This window comes from Piliocolobus tephrosceles, chromosome 1 (genome assembly GCF_002776525.5).
Source record: "Piliocolobus tephrosceles isolate RC106 chromosome 1, ASM277652v3, whole genome shotgun sequence".
NCBI lineage: Eukaryota > Metazoa > Chordata > Mammalia > Primates > Cercopithecidae > Piliocolobus > Piliocolobus tephrosceles.
The window spans coordinates 108333349-108355417 of NC_045434.1; positions in this window are offsets into that span (position 1 = coordinate 108333349).

Here is a 22069-nt window from a genome sequence, read left to right on the forward strand (position 1 = left end):
AACTATTTAGGCCAGGACTCCTACTTAATTTCAAAGTCCTACAATTTTTTCTTACAAGGACAAAAGTGGGCATTCATCTCTAATCCTTTCTCATGCCAGTACTCTGGTTCTAAGCCCCACATCACAGATGGGAAAGTGGAGGCTCCGCTTGTGGTGGTGGTGTCCTGTGAGCTGTCTCCTTCCAGCAGCCCCCACCAGGGTTTGCCTCCTGCTTCTCCCCTTCCCTCAGCTCATCCCCGCAGCATAAAGACGAAGCTCTGTCCTTTCTGGACACCAGAGACACCTTTTGAGGAGAAGTGGGTTTTCTGGCTTTTTCTCTGTCCCCAGCCCAGAAGCAGGACACTTAACCAAATTGACTTGAGTATCTAATAAGTAGCACATAAGTCAGAACCAACCTAATGAACAAGGGCACTTATGTTAATAAGCACCTTTCAATCCATGCAGGGAGCTAACACTCAGAATGCAAAGGGAAGAAAAGACATTATCTTGAAACACCTGGGCTCCCACCTAGGCTGAGCCTCATGAAGTCATTATGGGTAATTATGGGCTATTACATGCTATCACCTTGGCAAGACAACTAGCCTCAGTTGCCTAGAGTCACAGGTCCCTCAAGTCAGGGAAGGTAAGGGCAACTTTCTGTTTTCAGTTCTTTTCTATCCTACTTCTTGTGAGCACCGCCACCAGCCCCTCCATGCCATCATTCAGGTTTCACCCTGTTTTGTTATCCTGTTTCCTTTTGCTACTGGGAACTCCAGAAGTCTCAAAGAGCTTTCCCAATTCTCCACTCAAGTCACTTTGAGCTGGTTTCTCCTTCCCAGGGGGAGCTGAGGAGGCCTATGGGGCCTGAAGTGGGGAGAAGAATGGGTCCCTGAGTTGGGAGGGCCAGACAGGAAAAGCTACAGCTTGGCTGTAGCTGAATTACAGAGGATGGGGCATCAGGGGAAGGCGGGTGGGGCTGAGAGAGAGAAGGGAAAAGGAAAAACAAGAGAAACAGAGCTCAGGGCAAACATTTAAAGGTTTTGCAGATCTGCTTCTAAAGGGGGTAGACAGTGTGATGGTCTCTTCAAAACTCCTGTTCAGTAAGACAAAGGACAAAAGTGTGGGCATCCATCTCTGATCCTGGCCAAATTCTTTGTGGTAGATTAAACATGGCCACAAATTATTTGCTGTTCCTCAGAGGTGGGGGTCTATTTCCTCAACCTTTGGATCTGGCCTGCTTTTGTATCTTGCTTTGACCAGAGGCATGTAGCAGAAGGGATGCAGCATGCGTTCCAGATGGAGTGCAGGATGCACTACCCTAAAATATGGTGCCTTGACATATTAAATAATTTGGCCGGGCAAATTATTTAATGGCAATGGCTCATGCCTGTAATCCCAGCACTTTGGGAGGCCAAGGAGGTAGGATCACCTGAAGTCGGGAGTTCAAGACCAGCCTGACCAACATGGAGAAACACCGTCTCTACTAAAAATACAAAATTAGTTGGGCGTGGTGGCACATGCTTGTAATCCAGCTACACAGGAGGCTGAGGCAGAAGAATCACTTGAACTCAGTAGGCAGAGGTTGCAGTGAGCCAAGATCACGCCATTGCACTCCAGCCTGGACAACAAGAGTGAAACTCCATCTCAAAAAAAGAAAAAAAAGAAAAAAAGAATTCAAACTGAGGAAATGAATGGAGAAACAGCATGTGCAGGAGTGATTGTGCTGGGTGTGTTGCCTGATGTGCAGAAAGTCAATGCACCGAGACGCCAAGTTGCAGCAGAGAAAGAGGTTTAATTGTAAGGCCACCAAATGAGATGAGAAGAAACCTCAAAACCACCTCTTCAAAGAGTTTGGGTCTAGGGACCTTAAGGGGTCTGGATGAGTAGTGGGCCAAGGTGTTGATTGTTCAAAGAGTGAAGGGTGACGTCATAGGATGGAGGTGAAGAAACTGCATTTTTTTTTTTTTGAGACACAGTTTTGCTTGTCACCCAGGCTGGAGTGCAGTGACATGATCTCAGCCCACTGCAACCTCTGCCTCCTGGGTTCAAGCCATTCTCCTGCCTTAGTCTCCCCAGTAGCAGAGATTACAAGTGTACACCACCACGCCCAGCTAATTTTTGTGTTTTTAGTGGAGACAGGGTTTCACCATGTTGGGCAGGCTGGTATCGAACTCCTGACCTCATGATCTGCCCGTCTTGGCCTCCCAAAGTGTTGGGATTACACGTGTGAGCTACCACACCCAACCAAAGAAACTGCATTCTCAGACTGACTTGGTTCCTTGGTGTGGTCTTTGGACTCACTGGTGTTAGTTCTGAAAAACAAATGAAAAGACGTAGGCTCCTAACGTCAAAGATGTTATCTACAAGAACAATAAGGAAATTCATGGTTTATGTCCTGGCCTACATGGTCCATAAGGGGCTATAGGGAAATGGGTCATAGGACAACCTGACTAATGCTTAATCTGTACTTTTATCTAAAGCCTAGCATGTAATTATTGTTAACACTGTGGGGAAGGTTTCACGGGGAAGGTCTCTCTGACCCCCCGACTTTCTCCCATGAAGCAGGCCCTAAAAGAATTCTCTGACCTTCTTACAAAATAAGTTCATAAGACCCTATTTCCAGGGCCTCCTTCCTATACCCAGAAGAAAAGAATGAAGACGCAGAGATGCCAAGAAGCTGTGAATAAACAGGCCTTGTTAAGTTCTCTCCAGTTTGTTACTATTAGATCACACCCGCTTTTGTCCAATCATACTGTATGATAGTCCACTCTTCACGAACCTTAGCATAAAAATATAGTTTTTTCCTGTTTCTTTGGGTCTTCATTTCCTTATTAAGTCTCTCATATGATATAAAACTTATTAAATAAATTTGTATGCTTTTCTCTTATATTTAATATTTTGTTATTGGGATCTCTGCCACAAACCTAGGGTGATACTAGATAAAGATGCTAATTTTCTTCCCTACAGTGACTTTAGAGATGAGGGCGTAAAGGCTTGGTGGCTTCCTTCTCATTGTCTCCTGGATCTCTCATTCTGGGGGAAGTTAGATGCCATGTCATGAGGACATTCAAGGAGCCCTCTGGGGAGTTTCCACTGTGAGAAGCTGAGGCTTCCTGACAACAACTAACACCAACCTGCCAGGAGAGGAGATGAGCAGAAGACAAGGGAAGCAGGTAAAAAGAAAGGAGGTGATAAGTGCAGAACATTGAGGAAGGCTTTGTGCAAAATTGTAGCTGTCAGAATTGGAATCCCCCAGGATCTCCTTTAGAAGCCTCTTTAACTCAAGGTACCCAAGGCCTCAAACTCTTTTTTCAAAAAAATAATTATTATTTTTTATTTCAGGGCCAGGCAAGGTGGCTCATGCCTGTAATCCCAGCACTTTGGGAGGCCAAGGTGGGCAGATCACGAGGTCAGGAGTTCAAGACCAGCATGGCCAACATAGTAAAACCCTGTGTCTACTAAAAATACAAAAAAAAAATTAGCTGGGCGTGGTGGCATGCGCTGCACTCCCAGCTACTTGGGAGGCTGAGGCAGGAGAATTGCTTGAACCTGGGAGGTGGAGGTTGCAGTGAGCCAAGATTGCGCCACTGCACTCCAGCTTGGACAACAGTGAGACTTTGTCTCAAAAATAAAAAAAAACAAAAAACAAAACTCACACACACACACACACACACACACAGAACACAGATTAGGGAAGAAGACCCCCGCTGAGAGAGTGGCCATATTGAAGAAAGTGGATTCACTTATTAGTTCTGAGATCAAAATGGAGCTGCCTAGTGATGACAATAAAGGGAACTTGTAGTGAAAGCCCTTGAGTGCTCTAAGCTGATGGAAGGATAGGAAGAATGGTAAGAGGCAGGGGATGCCAGCAATCTCTAAGAATGAGAAGCCACAGCCAGACGCAGTGGCTTACACCTGTAATCCCAGTACTTTGGGAGGCCAAGGTAGGTGGATCACAAGGTCAGGAGTTCAAGACCAACCTGGCCAACATGGTGAAACCCCATCTCTACTAAACGTATAAAAATTAGCTGGGTGGGGTGCCACATGCCTGTAATCCCAGCTACTCAGGAGGCTGAGGCAGGAGAATTGCTTGAACCTGGGAGGCGGAGGTTGCAGTGAGCCGAGATCATGCCACTGCACTCCAGCCTGGGCGACAGGGCAAGACTCCGTCTCAAAAAAAAAAAAAAAAAGAATGAGAAGCCACTTAGGTATTCAACTGGGATTGGACTCAGGGAGTAAAGATAACAGCGCTATGTCTATCTTGGAAATCATTCTCCCCATATCCACCTCCAGTCTAGGCCACGGAGGATACAGGTAGGCCTTAATGGAACTAAGTGACACTGCCCTTCCTTTGAAATCTAATCTTAAGATTTGCATCTCATGGTACTGTATTTAGGGTGGGCAGTGAGGGAAATTTCAAGGTGTAGGAAATGGAAGAGTGTGCGCAGCTGGGTGTGGTGGCTCATGCCTGTAATCCTGGCACTTTGGGAGGCTAAGATGGGAGGATTACTTGAGGTCAGGAGTTCGAGGCCAACCTGGCCATCATGGTGAAACCCTGTCTCTACTAAAAATACATAAATTAGTCAGGCCTGGTGGCATGCACCTGAAGTCCCAGCTACTCGAGAGGCTGAGGCAGGAGAATCGCAGGAGGCAGAGGTTCCAGTGAGCCCAGATCATGCCACAATACTCCAGCCTGGGCAACAGAAGGAGACTCTGTTTCAAAAAAAAAAAAAAGAAAAGAAAAGAAAAGAGAGTGTGGGTACATGGGTGATGAGAAGCCTAAGCTATTCATTTATCTGTCTAGAGAGCTCTCCACCAGGGCATAGGAGAGAAAAAAGTATTGTCTTCCTCACATATTGCTACATTCACAAATGACACCCCATAACAAAACGCAGATTAATAAGAGGAAAGCATAACAAATTTAACAAAGTTTTATAAGACATAAGAGTCTTCAGAAATGAAGACCCAAAGACCCAGGGAAAATTGTGTTTTTTAAAAATGCTAAGTCTGCTGAAAGAAGTAGATGATGGTGGAGAACATTACTGGACAAAGGGTATGATCTAATGGTAATAAACTGGGGTAGGGGAAGTGGGGGAAATATGACAAGGTCTGTTTGTTCAGATTGTTCTTGGCCAATTCCTTTTCTCTGAGTATGGGGCCGAGCCAGCCTGGAATGAGGGTCTTATGTCCTGCCTTCAGGTGAGGTAGGTTAAATAACTCCTTTATGACCGCACTGTGCATGAGAAAGTGGGGGGAAGGTCGACGTGACCTTGCTTCTTTAGTTTCCTTACTTGCCAAGGTGCCATATTTTGGGGTATCATGTTCTGAGTCCCATAAAGGCCAGGATTACCTTCAGGTGAGGAAACATAAAATTTAAGGAGGCACACACTCTCAAGATCATATAAGCGCAAGATGGGTCCTTGATGGGTCCTTGAGAATGAAAGCCTCACTTGCGTCACCCTTGTCCAAACCTTGATCTCTGCACCAACTCTTCTTTGGCTCTAATCAAGTCTTAAAAATTAACAAGGCTGGGTGCGGTGGCTCAAGCCTGTAATCCCAGCACTTTGGGAGGCCGAGACGGGCGGATCACGAGGTCAGGAGATCCAGACCATCGTGGCTAACACGGTGAAACCCCGTCTCTACTAAAAAATACAAAAAACTAGCCGGGCGAGGTGGCCGGCGCCTGTAGTCCCAGCTACTCGGGAGGCTGAGGCAGGAGAATGGCGTAAACCCGGGAGGCGGAGCTTGCAGTGAGCCGAGATCCGGCCACTGCACTCCAGCCTGGGCCGCAGAGCGAGACTCTGTCTCAAAAACAAAAACAAAAACAAAAAAAATTAACAACAACAACAACAACAAAAGGCCTCAAACTCTTTTTTTAAAACAATTTTTTTTTTTTTTTTTTTTTATTTCAAGGCCTGACATGGTGGCCAGCACTTTGGGAGGCCGAGGCTGGCGGATCACCTGAGGTCAGGATTTCAAGACCAGCCTGGCCAACATAGTGAAACCCCGTCTCTACTAAAAAATACAAAAATTAGCTGGGCGTGGTGGCAGGTGACTTAATCCCAGCTACTTGGGGGGCAGAGGCAGGAGAATCGTTTGAACCCAGGAGGCGGAGGTTGCAGTGAGACGAGATCAAGTCATTGCACTCAAACCTGGGAGATAAGAGCCAGATTTCTCTCAAAAAAAAAAAAAAAAAAAAAATTAACAAAAAAAGTTTAACAAGGCCGGGTGTGGTGGCTCACGCCTGTAATCCCAGCACTTTGGGAGGACAAGGCAGGTGGATCACCTGAGGTCGGGAGTTTGAGACCAGCCTGACCAAAATGGAGAAATCCCGTACCTACTAAAAATACAAAATTAGTTGGGCATGGTGGCATATGCCTGTAATCCCAGCTACTCGGGAGGCTGAGGCAGGAGAATCGCTTGAGCCCGGGAGGTGGAGTTTGTGGTGAGCGAGATTGCGCCATCGCACTCTAGCCTGGGCAACAAGAGCAAAACTCTGTCTCAAAAAAAAAAAGAAAAGAAAAAGAAAAAAAAAAGGCTGAGCACGGTGGCTCACCCCTGTAATCCCAGCACTTTGGGAGGCCGAGGCAGGTGGATCACTGAGGTCAGGAGTTTGAGACCAGCCTGGCCAACATGGCGAAACCCTTTCTCTACTAAAAATACAAACATTAGCCGGGTGTGGTGGTGCATGTCTATAATCCCAGCTACTAGGGGGACTGAGGCAGGAGGATCGCTTGAACCTGGGAGGCAGAGATTGGAGTGAGTCAAGATCGTGCCTCCAACCTGGGCAACTCCAACCTGGGCACTCCAACCTGGGCAACAGAGTGGACTGCGTCTCAAAAAATAAAAAAATAAACAAAAAATAAACAAAAACCAAGCTCTAGTCTTACTGGACAGCTGTTTTCATCATGTTGAGCCTCTGGTACCGCTTCTCTTGGCCTGTGCCCTCAAACCTACTGTCAGTCAGGATCTGTGCAGGAAACCAACCACTTCTCCAATTTTTTTTTTGAGACAGAGTATCACTCTGTCTCGCCTAGGCTGGAGTGCAGAGGTGCTATGATGGCTCATTGCAGCCTCCGTTCCTGAGTTCAAGCAATTCTCCTGCCTCAGCCTCCCAAGTGGCTAGGATTACAGGCGCCCACCACCAAGCCTGACTACTTTTTTTTTTTTGTATTTTGAGTAGAGATGGAGTTTCACTATGTTGGACGGGTTAGTCTTGAACTCCTGACCTCAACTGATCTGCCTGTCTCAGTCTCCCAAAGTTCTGGGATTACAGGCATTAGCCACCACTCATGGACTCCAACTTTGTTCATACTCTTCAAGTTGTTTTGTCTACTCTAAGTTTTGGGGTTTTTTTTTTTTTAATTTTTCCCTTTCATATGAACTTTAGAAGCAGCCTGTCAATTTTTTCTGTATTTTTTTTTTTTTTTTTTTGAGACGGAATCTCACTCTGTCCACCAGGCTGGAGTGCAGTGGCGCGATCTCGGCTCACTGTAAGCTCCGCCTCCTGGGTTCACGCCATTCTCCTGCCTCAGCCTCCCTAGTAGCTGGGACTACAGGCGCCCGCCACCGCGCCCGGCTAATTTTTTGTATTTTTAGTAGAGACAGGGTTTCACCATGGTCTCGATCTCCTGACCTTGTGATCCGCCCTCCTCGGCCTCCCAAAGTGCTGGGATTACAGGCGTGAGCCACCGTGCCCGGCCATGTAAAATATTTTTTAAAAAAGATTTTGATTGGGATTGCACCGATTCTTGGGATAGTGGAAAAACTCAAACGATGCTTTTCCCACTGTTTTCACACCACAACAATCAACCCAGAAGTCTTCTGGGACCAAATATGTGTTGGTTTCTCCTCAGACACCAAGCAATCAATTCTGCAGCAGATATCAGCTGGATGTCCTCCAATTCAATTGAATTCTGACATATCTACCTGGAAATAGCCTCAGAAACCACAAGTTGAGGGCTCAGTCCCACAAGAACACCTCCTCCTTCCCACTAGTCACAAGACCAGGCCTCTGGATGTTTGATCAGCTGGCTTTAAAATGGAGTTCCCATGATCCTCTTTGCTAGAGTGGCTTACAGAACTCAGGGAGACACTTACTTACATTTACTGGTTTATTACAAAGGATATATATATGTGTGTGTGTATACTTTTTTTTTTGAGATGGAGTCTTGCTCTGTTGCCCAGGCTAGAGTGCAATGGTACGATCTCAGCTCACTGCAACCTCTGTCTCCCAGGTTCAAGTGATTCTTCTGCCTCAGCCTCCCACGTAGCTGGGATTACAGGCACCCGCTATCACGCCCAGCTAATTTTTGTATTTTTTAGTAGAGACAGGTTCACCATGTTGGTCAGGCTGGTCTCAAACTCCTGACCTCAGGTGATCCACGCACCTCGGCCTCCCAAAGTGCTGGGATTACAGGCATGAGCCACCGTGCCCAGCCATACAAAGGATTATTATTATTATTTTTTGAGACGAAGCCTCACACTTTTTGCCCAGGCTGGAGTGCCACTGGCATGATCTCAGCTCACTGCAACCTCTGCCTCCCAGGTTCAAGCGATTCTCTTGCCTCAGCCTCCCAAGTAGCTGGGATGACAGGTACCCATCACCATGCCTGGCTAATTTTTTGTATTTTTACTAGAGACGGGGTTTCACCATGTTTGGCCAGGCTGGTCTCAAACTCCTGACCTCAGTTGATCCACCTGCCTCGGCCTCCCAAAGTGCTGGGATTATAGGCATGAACCACTGTGCCCGGCCCAGGATTTATTAACTTATTTTATTTTATTTTTTTGAGATGGAGTCTCACTCTGTCGCCCAGACTGGAGTACAGTGGCACAGTCTTGGCCCACTGCAACCTCTGCCTCCCTATTTCAAACAATTCTCCTGTCTCAGCCTTCTGTGTAGCTGGGACTACAGGCATGGGCCACCACACCCACCTGGCTAATTTTTGTATTTTTAGTAGAAATGAGGTTTCACCATATTGGTCAGGCTGGTCTCCAACTCCTGACCTCAGGTGACCTACCAGCCTTGGCCTCCCAAAGTGCTGGGATTACAGGCGTGAACCACTGTGTATAAATAGCCAGATGAAGAGATACACAGGGCAAGGTCTGGAAGGGTCTGATCACAGGAGCTTCTGTCCCTGTGGAGTTGGGGTACACTGCCCTCCTGGCATGTGGATGAGTTCTTGCTTGCTTTCCTGTAAGACTCCCCTTGTTCAGCTATCTGAAAGCTCTCTATAATGTTGTCTTCTTGGGCCTTTTATGAAGACTTCATTGGATAGGTATGATTGACAACCATGTAGAAATGTGATTAGATAAAAAGGGCAGGATCTAAAATAGACTGAATGGGGATACCTAGCAAGGCCTATTTGTCCAGATTCTTCTTGGCCTCTGTGTGCAGCATTCCCTCCTTTAGGGTATGGAGCAGGACACTTTCTAAAATAGGGGTTTTATGACCTACAGTCAAACAAGGTAAGTCAGTGAATTTCTTTATGGAAAGGCAGGGGAAGATGACAGTCCCACCTTGGGGGAGAAAAAGGAGCCCGTGAAAGGACAGCAGTAGAAGATCAGAGAGAGATTCTGTTTCCTGAGGTCTGCTTCTGAGGCCTAAAGTACCCCAACATTATAGCAAGAGCTACCGGAGTTACAAGCTAGGAACCATGGACAAAAATCAATATATAGGTATCATAGTATCATAACTCCATAGATAATTTGGAGAGAATTGAGTTCTTCACAATACTTGAATTGTGAAGATCATGAATTCCAATTCATGAATTGGATCATCTTCCAATTCATGAACAAGATATTATCTCTCCATTTATTTCGGTCTCTTATTTCTCTCAGAAATGTTCTATAGCTTTCAGTGTACAGGCCTTACAAATCTTTTGTCGTGATTATTCCTAATTTTATTTTATTTTTTATTTTTTGATTATTCCTAATTTTAAGCATGTTTTGCTCCTATTGAAAATAGTACTGATTTTATTATCTACTTAAAAATGTCTGCTAATTTTATATAAAAATACAATTGATTTTTGTTTATTGTTTCTTACAAACTTGCTAAGTTTTATTAGCCTTTTTGTAGATTCCAAATGATTTTTTATAAAGATGACCATGTTGTTTGTGAATATAATTTTACTTCTTCCTTTCCAATCTTTTTTCTTTTTTGAGACAGAATTTCTACCCATCTTGGCCTCCCAAAGTGCTAGGATTACAGGTGTGAGCTACCGTGCCCAGACTCCAATCTTGATGTCTTCAAGTTTTTTTTTTTTGAGACGGAGTTTCACTCTTGTTGCCCAGGCTGGAGTTCAGTGGCACGATCTTGGCTCACTGCAACCTCCGCCTTCTGGGTTCAAGCAGTTCTCCTGCCTCGGCCTCCCAAGTAGCTGGGATTACAGGCATGCACCATCATACCCGGCTAATTTTGTGTTTTTAGTAGAGACGGGGGTTTCTCCATGTTGAGGCTGGTCTCGAACTCCTGACCTCAGGTGATGCGCCCGCCTTGGCCTCCCAAAATGTTGGGATTACAGGCGTGAGCCACCACACCCAGCTAAATTATTATTATTATTATTATTTTGCCCTATCGAACTCATGAGAACCTCCATTAAAATTCTGGGTCAAAGTGCTGAGAGTGTATGTGCCTGCTTGTTTTCATTCTTAGGAGACAGGAAGTTGATCGTAATACTAAAAGGCATAATCTCAAGTGTTCAAATCCTGAAAGCTCAAAATCCCAAAACTATACTTCTGGAAAAGTAATTTTTAAAATTATTTGAAAGGTTATTTATTTATATATTTTTATTTTTATTTATTTATTTTTGAGACAGAGTTTCACTCTGTTGCTCAGGCTAGAGTGCAGTGGCACGATCTCAGCTCACTGCAAGCTCCGCCTCCCGGGTTCACGCCATTCTCCTGCCTCAGGCATGCGCCACCACACCCAGCTAATTTTGTATTTTTGGTAGGGACGGGGGTTTCTCCATGTTGGTCAGGCTGGTCTCGAACTCCTGACTTTAGGTGATCACACCATTGCACTCCAGCCTAGGCAACAAGAGCAAACCTCTGTCTCAAAAAGAAAAAGAGCCGGGCGCGGTGGCTCACGCCTGTAATCCCAGCACTTTGGGAGGCCGAGACGGGCGGATCACGAGGTCAGGAGATGGAGACCATCCTGGCTAACACAGTGAAACCCCGTCTCTACTAAAATACAAAAAAACTAGCTGGGCGTGGTGGTGGGCGCCTGTAGTCCCAGCTACTTGGGAGGCTGAGGCAGGAGAATGGCGTGAACCCGGGAGGCGGAGCTTGCAGTGAGCTGAGATAGTGCCACTGCACTCCAGCCTGGGCGAAAGAGTGAGACTCCGTCTCAAAAAAAAAAAAAAAAAAGTAAAAAGAAAAAGAAAAACATAGGTCGAAAGGGGAAATGTATAAACACATATCATTATGGTTGATAATTATGTGACCCAGCTTTATAACTGTGGTCATCTAAAATACCATAATAGGCCGGGAGTGGTGGTTCATGCCTGTAATCCCAGCCCTTTGGGAGGCCAAGGCGGGCAGATCATGAGGTCAGGAGTTCAAGACCAGCCTGGCCAACATGGTGAAACCCCGTCTCTACGAAAAATACAAAAATTAGCTGAGCGTGGTGGCGCATGCCTGTAATTCCAGCTACTCGGGAGGCTGAGGCAGGAGAACTGTATGAACCCAGGAGGAGGAGGTTGCAGTGAGCCAAGATCATGCCCAGGCAGTGCAGCCTGGGTGACAGAGTGAGACTCCGTTTCAAATAAAATAAAATAAAATAAAATAAAAATTAAATAAAAAGAAGAGTGGGAAATGCTATTCTAAAAATAAAACTAAACAAATTACATGAGAAATCACTTTACACCCATTAGGTTGACTATAGTAATAATATTTTCAAAAAGAGAAAATAAGTGTGGAAAAGAATGTGGAAAAATTGGAACCCTCATATATTGCTGGTGGAAAGTATAGCTGCTATGGAAAACAGTTTAGCAGTTTCTCAAAAACATAAACAGAGTTATATGAACCAGCAATTCCACTTCTTGAGTATATACTCAAGAGAAATGAAAATATATGTTTACACAAAAAACATGTAAATGAATGTTCATAGCAGCTTTATTTATAATGGCCAAAAAGTGAAAACAACCCCAATGTCCATCAGCTAACTAAAGGATAAACAAAATGTAATACATCCATACAATGGATTATTATTCAGCCATAAAAGGAATGAAGTACTGATGCATGCTACAATATGAATGAACTTTGAAAATATTATGATAATAATTCAATTTACAGTATATAAAATATCCAGAATAAGCAAATCCATAGACAGAAATTAGATTAGTAGTTGTCAAGGGATGGGAGAAGGGGGAAATTGGGACTAACTGCTAATAGCATGGTTTTTTCTTGTGGGGGTGGAGGGCAGTTGATGGAAATGTTTTCAGAGCAATGGTGATGGTTACACAACATAGGGAATTTTCTAAAAACCACTGAAGTGTACGCTTTAGAATTGTGAATTTTATGTTAGGTGAATTACATCTCAATAAAACAAAAACAAAAAGAACACTTTTTGTTTTATTATTGGCGAAATTTTGTTTTATTATTGGTTAAGAACATCTTTCTCACCAGGCACGGTGACTCACGCCTGTAATCCCAGCATTTTGAGAGGCTGAGCTGGGCGGATCACCTGAGTTTGGGAGTTCCAGGCCAGCCTGACCAACACGGTGAAACCCCGTCTCTATTAAAAATACGAAAAAATCAGCCGGGTGTGGTAGCGCATGCCTGTAATCCCAGCTACTCGGGAGGCTGAGGCAGTAGAATCGCTTGAACCTGGGAGGTGGAGGTGGCAGTGAGCCGAGATCACACCATTGCACTCCAGCCTGGGCAACAAGAGTGAAACTCCGTCTCAAAAAAAAAAAAAAAAAAAAAAAAAAAAACCAACAAAAAGAGAGCATCTTTTTTTTTTTTTTTTTTGAGACAGAGTTTCTGTCACCAGGCTGGAGTACAGTGGCGCAATCTTGTCTCACTGCAACCTCTGTCTCCAGAGTTCAAGCCATTCTCCTGCCTCAGCCTCCTGAGTAGCTGGGACTACAGGTGTGCACCACCACACCCAGATAATTTTTGTATTTTTAGTAGAGAAGGGGTTTCACCATGTTGACCAGGATGGTTTTGATATCTTGACCTTGTGATAAGCCTTCCTCGGCCTCCCAAAGTGCTTGGATTACAGGCATGAGCCACCACTCCTGGCCACATCTTTCTATTTCTAAACTCAGATAAATGTTGGGAGAACAATTAAATGAAGGTAGGGAGGTGAGACAGCTAAATTTGAGACAGCTAAAATCCAGTCGAAACTTATTTTCCTGATAAAATATTTGGGCAATGTATTCACCATAAGTAATAACTTTCTAATTTTTTTTTTTTTTTTTTTTTTTTGAGACAGAGTCTCACTCTGTTGCCCAGGCTGGAGTGCAGTGGCCGGATCTCAGCTCACTGCAAGCTCCGCCTCCCGGGTTCACACCATTCTCCTGCCTCAGCCTCCTGAGTAGCTGGGACTACAGGCGCCCGCCACCTTACCAGGCTAGTTTTTTGTATTTTTTAGTAGAGACGGGGTTTCACCGGGTTAGGCAGAATGGTCTTGATCTCCTGACCTCGTGATCCGCCCGTCTCGGCCTCCTAAAGTGCTGGGATTACAGGCTTGAGCCACCATGCCCGGCCTCTAATTTTGCATTTATAAAATAAATTCTCCCTCTCCCTTTACCTTTAATGTGGTTCTCATCCTTGTCTAAGTCTTTGTTAAAACTCTAACTTACAGTTGGGCACGGTGGATCATACCTGTAATCCCAGCACTTTGGGAGGCCAAGGCAGGCAGATCACGAGGTCAGGAGTTTGAGACCAACCTGACCAACATGGTGAAACCCCATCTCTACTAAAAATACAAAAATTAGCCAGGTGTGGTGGCACACACCTGTAATCCCAGCTACTCAGGAGGCTAAAGCAGGAGAATTTTTTGAACTTGGGAAACAGAAGTTGCAGTGAGCCACGACTGTGCCACTGCACTCCAGCCTGGGTAACAGAGCGAGACTCTGTCTCAAAACAAACAAACAAACAAACAAAAACACTCAGCTTACTTGAAACTTTCATAAATTTTCCTCTCTAGGGTACTTTTTAATCTTAAAGATTATGCTTCATACAGTGAAGCCCTGAGAGTTGTTTATTCAACTGGTCAAATAATTCATTAGCTAAGTGGCCTTAACAAAGTCAGTCTCTCTGGGTTTCAGTTTCCACATCTACAAAATGTATAGGGGAAGGAGGGGCATTTGGCTACGTGATTTTCAAGCTCCTTTCACTTCTAAAATTCCTATCTTGCACTGGCTTAAAATCAGGAAGATGGGCCGGCGCGGTGGCTCACGCCTGTAATCCCAGCACTTTGGGAGCCCAAGGTGGACGGATCACCTGAGGTGGAGAGTTCGAGACCAGCCTAGCCTGACCAATATGGAGAAACCCCGTCTTTACTAAAAATACAAAATTAGCCAGGTGTGGTGGCACATGCCTGTAGTCCCAGCTACTCGCCAGGCTGAGGCAGGAGAATTGCTTGAACCTGGGAGAATCGCTTGAACCTGGGAGGCAGAGGTTGCAGTGAACTGCGATTGCGCCATTGCACTTCAGCCTGGGCAACAAGGGCAAAACTCCATCTCCAAAAAAAAATTCAGGAAGACATCTGGAACAAAAGTAAGAATTATATCTGCTTTATTTTAATCAACTTGGCTAGCTCTTCAAAACTGGTTTCCTTTTCTTACCCTCCAACTGTTTTTTCTTTTTTCATTTTTTAGTGGCAGGTCTCCCTATGTTACCCAGGCTGGACTCTCAAGCAATTCTCCCCACCTCAGCCTCCCAAGTAACTGGGACGTCCCAGTTACTTGGGATGTCCCAGAGAATCGCCTCTTCTACTTCTATTTTTCCAGCTAATAAGCTTGGAGTCACTTAGTCACTCTAATACTCTTTATTAACAACTTAAAATGACGCATGAACATTTTTAGAGCACTTTCCAAGTTTTATTAATCACTTTCTCTTTTAATCCACACAGTAGATCAGGTTTGTAAGTATTATCTCCAATGTACCTATGAAGAAACTAAGGCCTGGAAGAGTTCAGCGATTTGCCCACAGTAACACAGCAAGTAAGTTACAAGACTTGGCTGTATTAGTTTTCTATCACTGCTATAACAAATTACCACAAACTTTGTAGCTTTAGACAACACAAATTTCTCTTATAGCTCTGTAGTTAAAAGGTCCAGATAGGACTCACTGGGCTAAAACTCAGTGTCAAGAGGGCTGTGTTCCTTTCTGGAGGCTCTGGGAAAAAATCAGTTTCCTTGTCTTTTCCAGCTTTAGAGACCATCTGCATTCCTTGAGTTGTGGCTTCTTCCTCCATCTTCAAAACCAGCAACAACAGATAAGCCTTTCTTAGACTGCTTCACTCTGACCTCCTCTCTGTCACCTTCTTCCATGTTAAGGACTCTTGATTATACTGGGTTCACCTAGACAATCCAGGATAATCTCCCTATTTTAAGGCCAGCTGATTAGCAACCGTAATTCTATCTGTAACCTTAATTACCCTTTGTCATATTATATAACATATTCACAGGTTTCGAGGATTAAAACATGGACATCTTTGGGAGGGAGTGCTTATAAGTGTCTACCACAGTGGCCCTCTTTAAGAAAATAATGAAAAGTTAAAATTATAAACTTAGATACGATCCAGCTGGGCGCGGTGGCTCATGCCTGTAATCCCAAACTTTGGGAGGCCAAGGTGGGCAGATCACTTGAGGCCAGGAGTTCAAGACCAGCCTGCTGGCCAACATGGCGAAACCCTATCCCTACTGAAAAAAAAAAAAAATTAGCTGGGCATGGTGGCACACACCTGTAATCCTAGCTACTCAGGAGGCCAAGGCACAGGAAAATTGCTTGAACCTGGGAGGTGAAGGCTGTAGTGAGCTGAGATCACGCCACCGAACTCAAGTCCAGGCGACAGGGCAAGACTCCATCTTAAAAAAAAAAATTAGATATGATCCTATGAATATACTGTTAGAGTCCCTCCCAAAAGCTTCATAAGATTCATGGAAAATCTGTTTCTTTGTATTTAAGTCAGGTGAATTCATGTAACATAAAATCAACCATCTTAAAGTGCACATTTCTTTTCTTTTTTTTTTTTCTTTCTGAGACGGAGTTTCGCACTTGTTGCCCAGGCTGGAGTGCGATGGCACCATCTTGGCTCACCGCAACCTTTGCTTCTCAGGTTCAAGTGATTCTCCTGCCTCAGCCTCCTGAGTTGCTGGAATTACAGGCACGTGCCACTACATGTGGCTAATTTTTGTATTTTTAATAGAGATGGGGTTTCTCCTTGTTGGTAAGGCTGGTCTCAAACTCCTGAGCTCAGGTGATCTGCCCACCTCGGCCTCCCAAAGTGCTGGGATTACAGGTATGAGCCACCGTGCCTGGCTAAAGTGTACATTTCAGTGGTATTTAGTATATTCACCATTCTGTGACTCTTGGTAACCAAAATGTGTGTGGGAATTTCTCCCCAACAGTAACCAATCCATTCTTCGGTGGACACTAGTTGGGTGTCCTCTGATTCAACTCAACTGTCACACTATCCACCTGGAAAGAGTGTCAGATGCCAAAAGTAAGGGCTCAGTCCCACAAGCTTGCCCCTATTTCCAATACCAATCATAAGCCCAAGGTGGTTTTACTTGTGCTTCTAATTGACTGGCTATAAATCAAGATTCCTACTGCCCTCTCTTGGGGTCCAACTAATTTGCTAAAGTGGCTCACAGAACTCAGGAAAACACTTTACTTACATTTACTGGTTTATTATAAAGAATATTACAAATGAGACTGATGAACACCAGATGAAAGAAATGCTGGGCCGGGCGCGGTGGCTCAAGCCTGTAATCCCAGCACTTTGGGAGGCCGAGACGGGCGGATCACGAGGTCAGGAGATCGAGACCATCCTGGCTAACACGGTGAAACCCCGTCTCTACTAAAAATACAAAAGAGTAGCTGGGCGTGGTGATGGGCGCCTGTAGTCCCAGCTACTCGGGAGGCTGAGGCAGGAGAATGGCGTGGACCCGGGAGTCAGAGCTTGCAGTGAGCTGAGATCCGGCCACTGCACTCCAGCCTGGGCGGCAGAGCGAGACTCCGTCTCAAAAAAAAAAAAAAAAAAAAAAAAAAGAAAGAAATGCTTATGTGGGAAAGAGCGTGAAGCTTCCATGCCCTCTCAGGGCATGACACCTCCAGGTGCCTCCATGTGTTCCACTAATTTGAAGCTCTCTGGACCCAGTCCTTTTGCGTTTTTATGAAAGCATCATTATGTAGCTATGAGTAATTAAATCACTGGTCATTGGTAATCAACGTAACTTTCAGCCCTCCGCCCCTCCATGGAGGTTGAGGGGTGTGCCTGCAAGTCCCAGCTCTCTAATCAAGGTTTGGTCTTTCCTGTGACCAGCCCTCAATCCCGAAGCTATCCAGGAGCCCCCAACCATCAGTCAACTCATTAACATATAAAAAGACACATCACTTCGGAGGTTCCAAGGATTTTAGAAGTTGTATGCCACCAGGAAATGGGGAAGAAGACCAAATATATATTTCACAATAGCACACACAACTGTCAGAGCCGTTTGAACCAGAAATAACCAAGAAAATGGGCAACCAGCACCCTTGGGGCTGCTCTGTCTATGGAGTAGCTATTCTCTTATTCCTTTACTTTCCTAAAAACTGGCTTTCAATTGTGGACTCGCCTCAAATTCTTTCTTGCGCAGGATCCAAGAATCCTTTATTGGGGTCTGGATCTGGACCCCTCTTTGGTTAACACAACCACCACTTATATATCAAGTTCCAAATCATTTTCATCACCCCAAAAGAAAACTCCATACCCATTAAGCAGTCATTCCCTTTCTCATCCCCAGCTCCCCCGCAACCACTAATCTGCTTTCTGTCTCTATGGATTTACCTATCTTGGGTATTTCATAAAATGAAATTGTTACTGGAAAGGGGTCCCGATCCAAAGCCCAAGAGAGGGTTCCTGGATCTCGTGCAAGAAATAATTCAGGGTAGGCCGGGCGCGGTGGCTCACGCCTGTAATCCCAGCACTCTGGGAGGCCAACGCAGGCGGATCACGAGGTCAGGAGATCGAGACCATCCTAGCTAACACAGTGAAACCCCATCTCTACTAAAAAATACAAAAAATTAGCCAGGCATAGTGGCGGGCACCTGTAGTCCCAGCTACTTGAGAGGCTGAGGCAGGAGAGTGGCGTGAACCCGGGAGGCGCAGCTTGCAGTGAGCCGAGATCGTGGCACTGCACTCCAGCACTCCAGCCTGGGTGACAGAGCAAGACTCTGTCTCAAAAAAAAAAAAAAAAAAAAAAGAAAGAATTCAGGGCAAGTCCACAGAGGAGTAAAGTGAAAGCAAGTTTATTTAAAAAGTAAAGGAATAAAAGAATGGCTACTTCATAGACAGAGCCCTGAGGGCTGCTGGTTGCCCATTTTTATGGTTATTTCTGATTATATGCCAAACAAGAGGTGGATTATTCATGCCTCCCTTTTTTGGACCATATAGGGTAACTTCCTGAGGTTGCTATAGCATTTGTAAACTGTCCTGGCGCTGGTGGGAGTGTAGTAGTGAGGACGACGAGAGGTCACTCTCATGGCCATCTTGGTTTTAGTGGGTTTTGGCTGGCTTCTTTACTCCAAGCTTTTTTATCAGGAAGGTCTTTATGACCTGTATCTTATGCTGACCTCCTACCTCATCCTGTGACTTAGAATGCCTAACCGTCTGGGAATGCAGCTTAGTAGGTTTCAGTCTTATTTTACCCAGTCCCTATTCAAGATGGAGTTGTCTGGTTCAAATGCCTCTGACAAAATCACAATACAATTTTTTTTTTTTTTTTTGAGACGGAGTCTCGCTCTGTCGCCCAGGCTGGAGTGCAGTGGCCGGATCTCAGCTCACTGCAAGCTCCACCTCCCGGGTTCCCGCCATTCTCCTGCCTCAGCCTCCCGTGTAGCTGGGACTACAGGCGCCCGCCACCTCGCCCAGCTAGATTTTTGTATTTTTTAGTAGAGATGGGGTTTCACCGTGTTAGCCAGGATGGTCTCGATCTCCTGACCTCATGATCCGCCCGTCTCGGCCTCCCAAAGTGCTGGGATTACAGGCTTGAGCCACCGCGCCGGGCCACATACAATTTTGAATCTTTAGTGTCTGGCTACTTTCACTTACCATTTTCTTTCTTTTTTTTTTTTTTTTTTTTTTTTGAGAGGAGTCTCGCTCTGTCTCCCAGGCTGGAGTGCAGTGGCACGATCTCGGCTCACTGCAAGCTCCGCCTCCTGGGTTCACGCCATTCTCCTGCCTCAGCCTCCTGAGTAGCTGGGACTACAGGGGCCCGCCACCGCGCCCGGCTAATTTTTTGTATTTTTAGTAGAGACGGGGTTTCACCATGGTCTCGATCTCCTGACCTTGTGATCCGCCCACCTCAGCCTCCCAAAGTGCTGGGATTACAGGCGTGAGCCACCGTGCCCGGCTCACTTACCATTTTCTTAAGGTTTATCCACGTTGTGGGATTTATTAGTACTTCATTCCCTTTTATAGCTGCATAATATATTTGTTTATCCATGCATCCATTGATGGACATGTGAATTGTTTCCAACTTTCGGCTACTGTGAATAGCGCTGTTGTACAAGTATTTGTTTGAATATCTGTTTTATTTTGGTAATATACCTACTAGTGATATAGGCGTTAAGAAGAAATTATTTAGGCAGATAAGCTACAGGAGTCCTTGGTAAGGTTTTCCTTTTAATGAAAAACAGCCCCCAAATAATTTTCTTTTGTAACAAAGAACAGCCTGTAAAATCAAGCTGCAAACATAGACAAGCAAGCTGGATGCTTGCACGGGTGAATGCCAGCAGTTGTGCCAATAGGAAAAGGCTACCTGGGACTAGGCATGTTCAAAATGGCAGCTTCATTGTCCCTTCTCTTTGCTAGCCACGTGTGCAGTAAGGAGCAGGCAACATGGTGCCAGCCAAGCAAAGAGCCATTTGCATAATAAGATTAGGGTGGGGAAGCCAGCTTACCCAGCGATTGATGTAAACATCACACCTGGTCCAACTAATCTTTGGACCCTATGTAAATCAGGCACTGCCTCCTTAAGCCTCTATATAAAATCTGGTACACTCTGCCGAGGGCCAGAATTCTCATTGGAGAGCTCCTCTCTCTCATGAAAGAGATTTTCTCCTTTCTCTTTCTTTTGCCTGTTAAATCTCCTCTCCTAAACTCACTCCTTGTGTGTATCCGTGTCCTTAATCTTCTTGGCACTAGACGAGGAACCTCAGATTTACCCCAGGAAACGATGCTGCTTCAGTAGCAGAATTGCTGCATCATATCGTAATTCTTTAACTTTTTGAGGAACCACCAAACTGTTTTCCACAGTAGCTGCCCTATTTTACATCCCCATCAGCAAAGTATGAAGTTTGAATTTTTCCACCAATACTTTTTTCCTTAAAAAAATTTTTTTTGGGCCGGGCGCGGTGGCTCAAGCCTGTAATCCCAGCACTTTGGGAGGCCAAGACGGGCGGATCACAAGGTCAGGAGATCGAGACCATCCTGGCAAACATAGTGAAACCCCGTCTCTACTAAAAAATACGTAAAAAAAAAAAAAAAAAAACTAGCTGGGTGAGGTGGCAGGCGTCTGTAGTCCCAGCTACTCGGGAGGCTGAGGCAGGAGAATGGCGTGAACCCGGGAGGCGGAGCTTGCAGTGAGCAGAGATCCGGCCACTGCACTCCAGCCTGGGCGACAGAGCCAGACTCCGTCTCAAAAAAAAAAAATTTTTTTTTGCAGCCATACTAGTGTAACTGAAATGTGGGTAAGTTGCTCCCACATGCTGAATCCAACTGACAAGAGTAAGACCTGATACAAAGAAAGTGATTTATTCCAAAGTCAGCTTAGGGGAAGAGGCCTAGGCCTCCTGCCTTTACATGTGCTGCTTCCCTTTTGGAGCAGAAAGCAGGCACTTGTAAAAGGCAGGAGAGGAAACAAGGAAGGTGGGAGTCCACATGTTAGCTTGGTGCCTTACCAATGCAGTGATTGAGCTGGTGACTGCTGGCAGCTTTGCGGGCAGGCTGTTGTCTTGAGGTCACCTCCTAAAAGGTGAGAGTTCTGTAGTGGGCATGCTTTGGTTTGTAAATTGACTGTTAACTCTTGAGGAGTTAGATGAACTTGCCCTGTAGGGAGTGTCTGGTGAAAAAGGCTATACTTGCATTTCTAAAGGGCTAAGTAGGACCTGGGGAACCAGGAGAATGAGAAGAGAGGGAAAAAAAATAATTAAACTATCTCTTAGGAAAATGAGGGTACTTAGTTACACTAGTGGATATGAAGTGGCATCTCCATGTGGCTTTATTTCTCTAATGACTAATGATTCTGAGCATTTTTTCATGTGCTTGTTAGCTATTTGTATATGTTCTTTGGGGCAATGTCTATTAACATAATTTGCCCATTTAAAAAATTGAGTTGTCTTTTTGTTGTTGAGATGCAAGAGTTCTTTATATATTCTGCTTTTTTTTTGAGACGGAGTCTCCCTCTGTCGTGCAGACTGGAGTGCAGTGGCGTGATCTCAGCGCACAGCAGCCTCCTCCACCCCACCCGGCTAATTTTTGTATTTTTATAGAGATAGGGTTTCACCATGTTGGCCAGGCTGGTCTCAAACTCCTGACCTTAGGTGATCCACCAGCCTGGGCATCCCAAAATGCTAGGATTACAGGTGTGAGCCACTGCACTTGGCATATTCTGCATATTACACCCTCATCAGATACACGGTTTACAAATGTCTGTCCCATCCTGTACTTTGTCTTTTCACAGTGTTGATCATATCCTTCTACACACAAAAGCTTTTAATCTTGATAAAGTCCAATTTATTCACTTTTTCTTTTGGTGTGCCTCCTGATATTGTATCTAGGAATCTATTATCAATTTTAGGTAATAAAGATTATCTAGCTGGGCGCGATGATTCACGCCTGTAATCCCAGCACTTTGGGAGGCCGAGGTGGGCA